This window comes from Periplaneta americana, chromosome 3 (assembly GCF_040183065.1).
Source record: "Periplaneta americana isolate PAMFEO1 chromosome 3, P.americana_PAMFEO1_priV1, whole genome shotgun sequence".
Lineage (NCBI taxonomy): Eukaryota > Metazoa > Arthropoda > Insecta > Blattodea > Blattidae > Periplaneta > Periplaneta americana.
In genome coordinates this window covers 208579026-208591732 of record NC_091119.1, presented here as the reverse complement: position 1 = coordinate 208591732, position 12707 = coordinate 208579026, and the positions used below count along the sequence as shown (strand labels likewise).

Here is a 12707-nt window from a genome sequence, read left to right as displayed (position 1 = left end):
TTCCTTCCAGTGCATCCTTCATTAGGCAGTTTCTTCTCAACCAGTTCCTTTTTCTCTTCCTGATCAGTTTCAGCATCATTCTTTCCAACACAACACAGCTTCGTTTCTTATTCTGTCTGTCCACTTCTGATCTCCTCCATATCCACATTTCAAAAGCTTTTATTCGCTTCTCTTCACTTCGTCATAATGTCCATGTTTCCGCCATCCATATAGGCCTAATGCCACATTCCATACAAAGCACTTCACTGGTCTCTTCCTTAGTTCTTTCTCCAGAGGTCCGCAGAAGATGCTCCTTTTTCTATTAAAAGCTTCCTTGGCCATTGCTATTCTCCTTTTGACTTCCTGGCTGCAGCTCATGTTACTGCTTATAGTACACCCCAAGTATTTGATGCTGTCCACTTGCTCTACTGCCTCATTTAGAACGAGATGTCAATGGAGGAACTCTGTCGCTGACATGCAGATGCATTAGAAAATAATATATGCATTCCTTGCTTGTTCAACGCTGTTTCTATCAATTCCATGACTCCTGAGTTGGTTCTTGATATCGATTCTTCCCAGATGTTTCGTATGCTAATACTATGCTATACATTCTCAGCACTAACCATTTCATATGAGCAGTGTGCTTGAGAAGATGTGTACGTTGTTTGTGTGTTCATGCTGTAGGAGGATTGCGTGAAATCTGTTTAAACATTCATTATACGCAGAATGTGAAGCATGTTCACTACAGATTTTCCTGTTCGTTCTGTTGAGGTCGTTTAATATTATAGGTAGCATGGTTCGTTCTTCATTTGTTCTACATGACATACAAATTACGTAAACATTTTCTGTACTCCGACAAGGCACCCAGTATCAAATTACAGAAGACAATACAACAACAAATCCGTAATTTGTTAGGAAACGAATATCAAACCCTACACATTTTGTTTGCAATTAAATTCGCTGCACAGAGACTCTCGCACAAAGAACCCCCCCCCCCCCACTATCTGCTCCTCCCACTCCACAATATTCCTTTTACTCTGGATCCCTCGAGAAAGAAACCAATTTTCTAAATTTCTTCTGGAAAGTTTATTTTGTTAATGGCAGCAGGAATCAATTACATTTTGCCTTGCGACATAAATGAGACAAGATTGAAATCTACCACAGATATATTTACCTTTCTCATTTAAACGAAGCGAGTTAGTGAGGCAAGTGCTCCTCAAGAAACTCCTTTTTTGTTCCCTCATATTCGATCAGCAGAATTTCACCGCATGCCCGGACAGTAGACCTCACAATGAGAATGTCTCCCAATCTACTTCAGTGTAAATTGTTCATTGAAATCGGTTTCAACGCCCTTGTACTTTCAACGTCGTATTCTTTCCGCAACGAATCTCGCTCATAATGATAATTGATTTATACAGGTATAACAGATCGCACCGCATCCGGTTGCAGATGTGCTTTCAAGGACTGGGTCCTGTAGCCCGTTCAGTCCTCTTTACATACGAGCAGCACAAACAGTGGGTCTCTCAGGACATGTGGTCAGCATTACGCAAGCCGTGTCCTATAGGAGAGATAAATCTGTCAGGAGTCGAACGCGAACTTACAACTGACAGTCCTGCCTGTTGAATTTCGTTTGCATAGACTTCATGTGTAGGAATATCACTTGAAGATGACGTGACACATTACCCTACCCTGTTCGTTCATTAACACTGATTCTGTGCACCCATCACCACGATAGCATATTTCTTATTCCTCACTACTTTCATGCATTTCCTAGCAATTGAATTTCCCCGTCATCTCTGTTCATAGTTTATATTATTGAATTACGTACAGTTTACAGGTCATGACTAAATAAAATAATTTTCCATGCACCTCAATAAGAAGAAACATTTATTTCACTTTCTGTACTGAACACATATGAAGGCCTAGTATTATTTAGACCAGAGCTGGGCAGCAAGAGCAGATTCTACTCTCTCACGGGGAGCCATATGATTTCTCTTCATCCCCTTTCTTCCCGCGCAGCGTTGATTCAGTGACAGATGAATATTAAGCGTCCCCGTTTAGAATCTAGATCCGCTCTCGACGCCCAGCCCTGATTTAGACGTAAACGTTATGATTTGAATAGAATAAAACGTTTATTAGTGTTTTACATGATGCAGTTCTTTGTAATAGCTTGTGATGTTACTTTTTATTTGCGGTCTTCAAATTGATGATATGGAACTGGATACTCGCTTATATTGAGTAGCCCACATCATTTATTGTGCTAGTCGCTTATATTGAGTAGCCCACATCACTTATTGTGCTAGTCACTTATATTGAGTAGCCCACATCACTTAGTATACTAATCGCTTATATTGAGTAGCCCACATCACTTGTACTAGTCGCTTATATTGAGGGGCCCATATCATTTATTCTGCTAGTCGTTTATATTAGGTAGCCCACATCACTTAGTATGCTAATCGCTTATATTGAGTAGCCCACATCACTTACTGTGCTAATCGCTTATATTGAGTAGCCCACATCACTTAGTATGCTAATCGCTTATATTGAGTAGCCCACATCACTTGTGCTAGTCGCTTATATTGAGGGGCCCATATCATTTATTGTGCTAGTCGTTTATTTATTTTTTATTGGGTTATTTTACGACGCTGTATCAACATCTAGGTTATTTAGCGTCTGAATGAAATGAAGGTGATAAGTCGGTGAAATGAGTCCGGGGTCCAGCACCGAAAGTTACCCAGCATTTGCTCGTATTGGGTTGAGGGAAAACCCCGGAAAAAAACCTCAACCAGGTAACTTGCCCCGACCGGGATTCGAACCCGGGCCACCTGGTTTCACGGCCAGACGCGCTAACCGTTACTCCACAGGTGTGGACCCTAGTCGTTTATATTGGGTAGCCCACATCACTTAGTATGCTAATCGCTTATATTGAGGGGCCCACATCACTTACTGTGCTAATCGCTTATATTGAGTAGCCACATCACTTAGTATGCTAATCGCTTATATGAGTAACCCACATCACTTGTGCTAGTCGCTTATATTGAGTAGCCCACATCACTTAATATGCTAATCACTTATATTGAGTAGCCCACATCACTTACTGTGCTAATCGCTTATATTGAGTAGCCCACATCACTTACTGTGCTAACCGCTTATATTGAGTAGCCCACATCACTTAGTATGCTAATCGCTTATATTGAGTAGCCCACATTACTTAGTATGCTAATCGCTTATATTGAGTAGCCCACATCATTTGTGCTAGTCGCTTATATTGAGGGGCCCACATCACTTACTGTGCTAGTCGGTTATATTGAGTAGCCCACATCATTTATTGTGCTAATCGCTTATATTGAGGGGCCCACATCACTTGTGCTAGTCGCTTATATTGAGGGGCCCACATCACTTACTGTGCTAGTCGCTTATATTGAGTAGCCCACATCATTTATTGTGCTAATCGCTTATATTGAGGGGCCCACATCACTTGTGCTAGTCGCTTATATTGAGGGGCCCACATCACTTACTGTGCTAGTCGCTTATATTGAGGGGCCCACATCACTTACTGTGCTAATCGCTTATATTGAGGGGCCCACATCACTTACTGTGCTAATCGCTTATATTGAGGGGCCGACATCACTTACTGTGCTAGTCGCTTATATTGAGGGGCCCATATAATTTATTGTGCTAGTCGCTTATATTGAGGGGCCCACATCACTTACTGTGCTAATCGCTTATATTGAGTAGCCCACATCATTTATTGTGCTAATCGCTTATATTGAGGGGCCCACATCACTTACTGTGCTAGTCGCTTATATTGAGGGGCCCATATCATTTATTGTGCTAGTCGTTTATATTGAGTAGCCCACATCACTTAGTATGCTAATCGCTTATATTGAGTAGCCCACATCACTTACTGTGCTAATCGCTTATATTGAGCAGCCCACATCACTTACTGTGCTAACCGCTTATATTGAGTAGCCCACATCACTTAGTATGCTAATCGCTTATATTGAGTAGCCCACATTACTTAGTATGCTAATCGCTTATATTGAGTAGCCCACATCATTTGTGCTAGTCGCTTATATTGAGGGGCCCACATCACTTACTGTGCTAGTCGGTTATATTGAGTAGCCCACATCATTTATTGTGCTAATCGCTTATATTGAGGGGCCCACATCACTTGTGCTAGTCGCTTATATTGAGGGGCCCACATCACTTACTGTGCTAGTCGCTTATATTGAGTAGCCCACATCATTTATTGTGCTAATCGCTTATATTGAGGGGCCCACATCACTTGTGCTAGTCGCTTATATTGAGGGGCCCACATCACTTACTGTGCTAGTCGCTTATATTGAGTAGCCCACATCATTTATTGTGCTAATCGCTTATATTGAGGGGCCCACATCACTTGTGCTAGTCGCTTATATTGAGGGGCCCACATCACTTACTGTGCTAGTCGCTTATATTGAGGGGCCCACATCACTTACTGTGCTAATCGCTTATATTGAGGGGCCGACATCACTTACTGTGCTAGTCGCTTATATTGAGGGGCCCATATCATTTATTGTGCTAGTCGCTTATATTGAGGGGCCCACATCACTTACTGTGCTAATCGCTTATATTGAGTAGCCCACATCATTTATTGTGCTAATCGCTTATATTGAGGGGCCCACATCACTTACTGTGCTAGTCGCTTATATTGAGGGACCCATATCATTTATTATGCTAGTCGTTTATATTGAGTAGTCCAGATCACTTAGTATGCTAGTCGCTTATATTGAGTAGCCCACATCATTTATTGTGCTAATCGCTTATATTGAGTAGCCCACATCACTTGTGCTAGTCGCTTATATTGAGGGACCCATATCATTTATTATGCTAGTCGTTTATATTGAGTAGCCCAGATCACTTAGTATGCTAGTCGCTTATAGGCTGAGTAGCCCACATCAGTTACTGTGCTATACTTCTTGCTGCTCTCTCGGTCACATTTCGTGTTTATCGCCCTGCCGTGACGATATTAAAAAACGAGTGATAAGATGGCGCCTAAAAGAAGTGAGCGGCCTAATGTTTTGTTCGCTAAAAATGGTAATGCAAGCCTACAAATGGCAGCGAAAGTTTATCTATGTTCGTTATGATCTCTCTGACTTCAACATGACTTTTATGTCATTGACTCCTTGTCCACATAGTTCATACGAGTAGTACCGTTTATCCCTCTCCAATATGAACGAGCCCTTCATTTCCCCACATCATTTCATTACTAGACATGGCCACTTTAGTTAGGAATGTTACAGTCGAACCCGAGACTATAAGATTTTCCTCTGACATCTGCTGTGCGTCTTAAGCTATCAACTATCTTCTTCTTTTTCTTCTTCTTCTTCTTCTTCTTCTTCTGATTTCCTACTCAGTACCTGAACGGACAGTTGAATAAGCTATAAATCATAAATGGCACAGTGTTACAAACTTTTGTTTTATGGTGCGCTGATAGTCTTGGCCAAATTGTGTGTTGGTTGCTCTGCACCCTCAGTGATTGAAGAGTATTCGACACGGGATGTTTCGAACTATGTTACGTGTTTTTTTTTTTTTTTTGTCTGCGTCTTGCTGTGAAATAGTGCTTTTCAACTAAATATTGTGTGTTAATACTCGATTCTGTCGTGAAATAATAAATTTTCTTAAAATAGAAGACGAATACGCGCGTTTGTAGCAATAACATCAGTTTGAAGTGAGTTCGGCGATGAAGGTCAAAGTGGTACATAACTAATCCGTAGTATTTGAAGCGAGGAGCGGAAAACGCCAGGCACTGTCATGAAGACGGAGACTTTTTTTGTAACTGTTTATAGATCAGTCCGAGAATTCGCCATCCGATGCCTGATATTCTAGCCACGTTAATACTAACCGCAGCGAATGGACAGAGGGGAATGGCGCGGAAGACTGTCATGGCTGTTACGAAACTGAATATCATATAACACGTAATTAGTCCAAGCGGGATTCGAACCCAAGCCGAGCGCTTGCGAATTGTTAGAATAAGCAGTTAAAGCCAGACATTTTGGAAACTGGATTAAATGTGTGATACTTACAACTTAAAAACAGTAATGTGTTGTCATCGATTGAATCTCTAGCAACATCCGCTAGGAAGCCAACATGACTAGGGTAAGTACAAGACATTACATATCCGGATTTTGTAATTTGCAGTTAAGAATGAGTTTAACTTAGTTCATTCATAGTTTTCTGCACAAGACCAGGTCCTTCACTGCAAACCCAGAATTATCCAGTCTTCCCTCTTTTCAGCTTTCTCTCAGTCTTTGCATATGATCCACTCCAAATAATTGTATTTGGGAATATTGTATGTTAGACCTAATTATGTAGTAAACTTCGACCAGAACGCCATCTTCCCACAATGGAGGTCCAGGGCACAAACTTCACCACGTATAGTAGGCCAAAATATATTTTTTCTTCTGAGATTCTGGCCGATGCGTAAAAAATGACCAGCTGTCATACGCTTAAATCCCTTTCGAAAGCCTTCGTTGAATTCCGAGAGAGCTTATGTTTACATGTGAAGGAATTTCTTATGCACGACTCCGTTCTGTTTTTGTTTCTTTTTCTATCTGTTTAAAAGTCAAGTGTTGTGAATAATCTGTAACAAAGGTAAACTCAAGGGGAAAATTAGGTGCAAAATAAACATCCTTTCCCTAGTTGTGTGAACCAGGCGCTGCCAGAAGTGGACTTAGCCAAATTCAAGCTACAGGAGATCGGTCATTTTTTGTGTCTAAGGCAGTACATCTCACTTGATGTTATGTGTTAGAGAGGAAGAACAATTGTTGGATACATCTCAAGTCTGATAATGAAATATGCATAGGCCTATTTATTTACTTAATCGAGATCGTTCCTATCCACTATTTCTCTGCTTCTTACTTTGTGACTTCCATCCGGCTATGCTTCACTCTCCCGGAAGTTAGGTTAGAAGCGGCCATTTTCTTTTTATATCAGCATGCTCCATTACATTGGAGTAATACTACATGCTTTACATAAAATATTACAACTACATAATTTATGATATGAGAACAAGGTTTTTACAATTTTGATTGAGATCTTGAAATACAAGTGTTGCCTAATTGTACTTCTTCTATTTTAGGTTACCACCATTGCTAATATTATTTCTAATTTCAATTGCTGTTACATTTTGCCAAATTGTATGGATTTTATAAAATTTCTAAAGCTTTCGAGGTATGTTGTTGTGAACTGATCAAAAGGTGGACGCCATGTTTGACCTGTGCGTATTATATTAGCTCGTAGAATTCTTTCTTTTGTCGGTGTGGCACATCTTAATATTATATGGTTGACTGTCTGCTCTTCTTTTAGTCTGCAAGGGCACGTTGGAGTTGGAATAATCTTGAATCTGTGAAGGTACGATCGTTATGTTACTTATATGCTAAACAACTCCATGCCACAAACACAATACTCAATGTGAATGATGCAACACTTGCACTTCAACGACTACGGTATAGATAAAGTAAATAATTATCGAAATTCGTTAGTAGTTAGCGAAGTAGGTAATGGGGAAGGAAAGGAACTGGCCACTCAACCTCACTATCTCCTGGCTTAGTTGCCTCTTGAGTGATGTCATTATTGTTGTCACTTAGCCTATGAGGTTTCATCCAGTTTTCAGACAGTTGATTAAACGTACAAAACCAATATTTTAATTAAGTTTTCAGAGTTTTCTTATGATTAACATATTGCCAGTCTCTGTACCTACATTCTGACAGGAAAGTACCTGCCCTGGACCTCTATTGCGGAAAAATGGCAGCCTGGCCGATGCTTACTACATAATTGCCAATAGTTTAAAGAAAATTATAACTGTCAGGCCTATTATGCATAGGCCTACTTGAATTAGGCCTATTATTATTTGTTAAACAGTATTTTCATAAGTATATTATGAATTGTACATTTCAGAATTATAATACCAGACATAAGGATATGTTTGACATATCTCATTTTATAGGTTAACTAAGATCAGACACAATTTTAAAGTCGTGACTTCAAGAGAGTTTCTAATGAAATTTCCACATTATGTTATATGAGCAAGGGTGAATTTAGAATGACTATCTTTGGTGTTTCTACAATATTAATTAACATTTTAATACGATTATGAGAATTTGTAAATATTAGTATTTATTAATTTGTATTTTTTACAGTAATTCAAGTATATATAGGTCTGACAGTCCTCATGTTCTTTAAACTACCATTAGGCCTACTTTAACCACACAACCGTCAACGCTGCAATGTAGGCCCTAGTAGAAAATTGTCTATTAGCATAGCCAGTGAGAATTTCCGGTTCTACTGGAGAATACGATACGGAACTGTTTTTAGTAGACTGACATTTTTCGTAAGACCAAGAATCAGTGACAGGTTAGGTTAGGTTAGTTGAGGGTTTTGGTATGCCTTGGACATACGCATAATTATCATATTACGTCATAGTCGCCATCTTTGTTTCATCAATGGAGCGTAATATGGCTGTTTCGTATTCTTCGGTAAACCAGAATTACCTTCCGTGCGGTCTACCAATATTATTTTTAACCCTTTACTGCATACACAGTGACGTCGTAAAACTACGTGTGAATGAAAAGAGTATTTTCCCTGGACCTGGAGGTCGAGATCTGCGACAAGGTTAGGGTGGGTTAGTTGAGGGGATAGATAAGTGCAGATCGCTCTTCCCCTCCATCAACCATAGTATACTATTTGCAGTGTTCGTATACACGAGAATTTGTGATTATTCTAATAGCTTTCTTTTACACCTAAGCACTGTAAGTACTGCTCCCCCAAAGTAAAATTCCATATGTTATAATGCTATTAAATATGCAAGAGTGTGCTGTCTTCATGTAATTAGAGGGAAGAAAAGCTTCTCAGTGAATACAAAGTTTCTGACAGTTTTCCACAGATGTGTTTCACATAATGTTTCGTGCATGTACGCAAAATTACATTTAGAGAGTAAGCAGGCCACAAATGATGATGTCCTGAAACAATTTATCCTGTAGGCTAAAATAACGATATGCCGTAATAACTTGTGTTTTAGCTATATAAATAAAATCGTTGATTACTCTTCGGAATACATCGTTTCGACTGCAGATGCGTGACGTCACATGATGCGTATTTTTTGATGGAAGACGTGTTCTAAGAATGTGCTATATGGTGGCGGTACCTATTTTGTTAATTTCTAGAATTATTTAAAATGGAAATCACTGTGTTACACTGTTTGTGCCATTATCTGTTTTGTATTGCCATTTTAAACCTGTAGACTGGGTAGTTTACTATATGACATTAGCGACAAAGATAGAGTTGTACAGTCGTGTGTTAGTTGCCTGTAATGGATCCAAAGTGCTGTGCTTCGTGTGGCATGGCAAAATATTTCGAGAAACCTTAATTTTCCTTATTGTAATGAGACGTCAGACTTGCTCGAGTGTAGTAAATTGGCTGTGTTACAGAGTTTTAGTTGCTAGTGGTAAATAGGGCCTATTACTTATGCATATGTTGAAGCAGTAATTTATTATTATTACTTTATTAAAAATGTTTGAAAATGTAAGAAAAGTGTATAAAAGGGAAGGTTGATACAGCGAAAATGATTAATACGTGTCAGAATGTTTGTTCGTCAAATGGAGAAGACTGGAGTAAGTTACGGCAAAAAATAATTACGGTCCTTCAGTTGTATTATAAATAATAATAATAATAATAATAATAATAATAATAATAATAATAATAATAATAAATTTAGCTTCCCTTATGAAAAGGTTGCCAGATTTGACAAAGCGTATTACATATAATTTGGAAACACACCTAAAAGGTAAAATGATACACATTTGAAACGGTTAGGGAATCGAATATGCAAAATGTCAGAAAAATTTACACCTAAGAAGCGTTTGTGCTCATTCACAGTTATGAAAGGGGGTGATATCATCAGATAGGTTAGAATGATTTGAATGCCATATACCACGAGAAAAATAATAGTACGGATTGATTGGCATTGATATCTAAACCAATCAACAGCCATCGGTTAAGATAACTTGAAATGTCCATTATCACTCCCATACAAATGATTTCTCAATATCTGAACCGATCCTTTGAGGGCACTAATGGCTGTTTCCTTCACAATGCTGTGTGTTAGCCCCAGGTTTTTACATGTGTTTACAAAGAAGGAGGGTATGGTACCTCGTGCTCCCACCATCAGACCTATCACATCAATGTGGGACAGGCTATATTTATCTTTATAGAACGGGATTGTTGGTTCATAGATCCGTTTCTTTTCACTGTCCACCTCATGCGGTTGATCTGCATGTGTCTCAAATCTGATGGTGGGATCGAGAATGTATGCCGAGTTGTTCTTAATGGCAATGATATCAATTCGCCGAACACTTCCTTGTGTGGCTAGCCCCTGCACCTCTTGATGGACTGTAAACCCTACTTCTTTCAGCGCCTCGGCCAGCATAGAACGGACAGCATGGTGACGGATGTTGCGAAGGGCTTCACTATAGGGGCAGAAGCCAATACATTCCATGGTATTCGTACATTGCTTCACAGCTAGAATATGCAACTTAATACTACTATAAAGTCTAAATTTATATTCACAGTCTAGTTTAAATATATACAGAAGAGATTTACAATATAGTCTATTAGTACAACACAAAGTATTAGTATCAATTTTATGAAGTGTTGTTGAATGTCATGAATTCGCCTACAGAATAGAAGGCGTGAGAAATTAGGTACTTCTTTAATTCGTTATAATCGTGTTGTTTTAAATTGACTAGTTTCTGAGCGTAACGTTCTGAGCGAACAAATTCACGAATAATTATTTTTGGATTTGGTGTTTTCAGTACTTCTCATTTTTAAATCTTTTGAAATAGGAAGTATACTGCATTATGGGACGAAATTTGGGCCGCAGTCCCATAATTATCATCACAGAGATAAGGACGGAACGAGCCAAAAATTCAAAGTCTTGAAAAGAAAGCAATGTCTGTCTGTAAGTAAAACGCAACTGTTTGCGATTAGCGAGCTGAGGAACCTCGGAACAAAATATTTTATCGCATAGAATGTGCGGAGTTAAACGAGAGTCTGTAGATCACAATATCTTGCCACCCCATTACCGACTTGAGTGGAGCCGGTAATTAAAACTCTCCTTAATTGAAGCAGGAAATATAACCGGGCCCAATAACGCCCGCAGAATGCTTTTAAATTTGTAATTAAATCGTTATTTTTCTCCTCTTGTAATAATTCCCCTCGCTGCCTCTCTCTGCTGCTTCCCTTCTCGGAAGGTTTCAAGATCTTCTGTACAGTTTCTTCTTGTTAAGTGAGAGTGGAGTGTATTACCCTCGAAGAAAGCGTCGCGGATCCGAAGAGGAACTTTGTACGGGTATGGGGCTCCTCCCAGATCTCATTTCGCATTGATTTTAGTTTTAAGAGTTAGTCGGAAATAGAATGAGGGTTATCTTCTCGTTGCGCCCCCTGTGCAGAATAAATAAAGCATTATTATTATTATTATTATTATTATTATTATTATTATTATTATTATTATTATTATTATTATTATTATTATTATTATTTGCGTTTCCAATTCACTGCGGGCTAAAGCAAGGAGATGCAATATCACCTTTACTTTTTAACTTTGCTCTAGAGTATGCCATTAGGAAAGTTCAGGATAACAGGCAGGGTTTGGAATTGAACGGGTTACATCAGCTGCTTGTCTATGCGGATGACGTGAATATGTTAGGAGAAAATCCGCAAACGATTAGGGAAAACACGGGAATTTTACTGGAAGCAAGTAAAGAGATAGGTTTGGAAGTAAATCCCGAAAAGACAAAGTATATGATTGTCTCGTGACCAGAATATTGTACGAAATGGAAATATAAAAATTGGAAATTTATCTTTTGAAGAGGTGGAGAAGTTCAAATATCTTGGAGCAACAGTAACAAATATAAATGATACTCGGGAGGAAATTAAACACAGAATAAATATGGGAAATGCCTGCTATTATTCGGTTGAGAAGCTTTTATCATCCAGTCTGCTGTCAAGAAATCTGAAAGTTAGAATTTATGAAACCGTTATATTACCGGTTGTTCTGTATGGTTATGAAACTTGGACTCTCACTTTGAGAGAGGAACATAGGCTAAGGTGTTTGAGAATAAGGTGCTTAGGAAAATATTTGGGGCTAAGAGGGATGAAGTTACAGGGGAATGGAGAAAGTTTCACAACACAGAACTGCACGCATTGTATTCTTCACCTGACATAATTAGGAACATTAAATCCAGACGTTTGAGATGGGCAGGGCATGTAGCACGTATGAGCGAATCCAGAAATGCATATAGAGTGTTAGTTGGGAGGCCGTAGGGAAAAAGACCTTTAGGAAGGCCGAGACGTAGATGGGAAGATATTAAAATGGATTTGAGGAAGGTGGGATTGATGATAGAGAATGGATTAATCTTGCTCAGGATAGGGACCAGTGGCGGGCTTATGTGAGGGCGGCAATGAACGTCTGGGTTCCTTAAAAGCCAGTAAATATTATTATTATTATTATTATTATTATTATCATCATCATCATCATCATCATCATCATCATCATACGTTCTAACTTGAATATTGTGTTTGCTTATTTTCGAGAACATAGAAAAATATACACTTCTCAAAAATTAAATATGATCAGCAGCCTGTCTATTGTATGTGTGACTTGTCTTCAGATCAAGCTCCGAGGGAAG

At 38.9% G+C, this 12707-nt stretch overlaps 1 long non-coding RNA gene across 1 annotated transcript in view; it reads left to right on the top strand.

Moving 5' to 3' along the window:
• The first annotated feature begins 5522 nt into the window (after positions 1-5522).
• The window catches only part of LOC138697194 (uncharacterized), a 334730-nt gene continuing 327545 nt past the window's right edge, over positions 5523-12707 (top strand). The window contains exon 1 of the long non-coding RNA XR_011331556.1: positions 5523-6120. This is a non-coding gene — a long non-coding RNA (uncharacterized lncRNA). The remainder of the gene's footprint in view (positions 6121-12707) is intronic.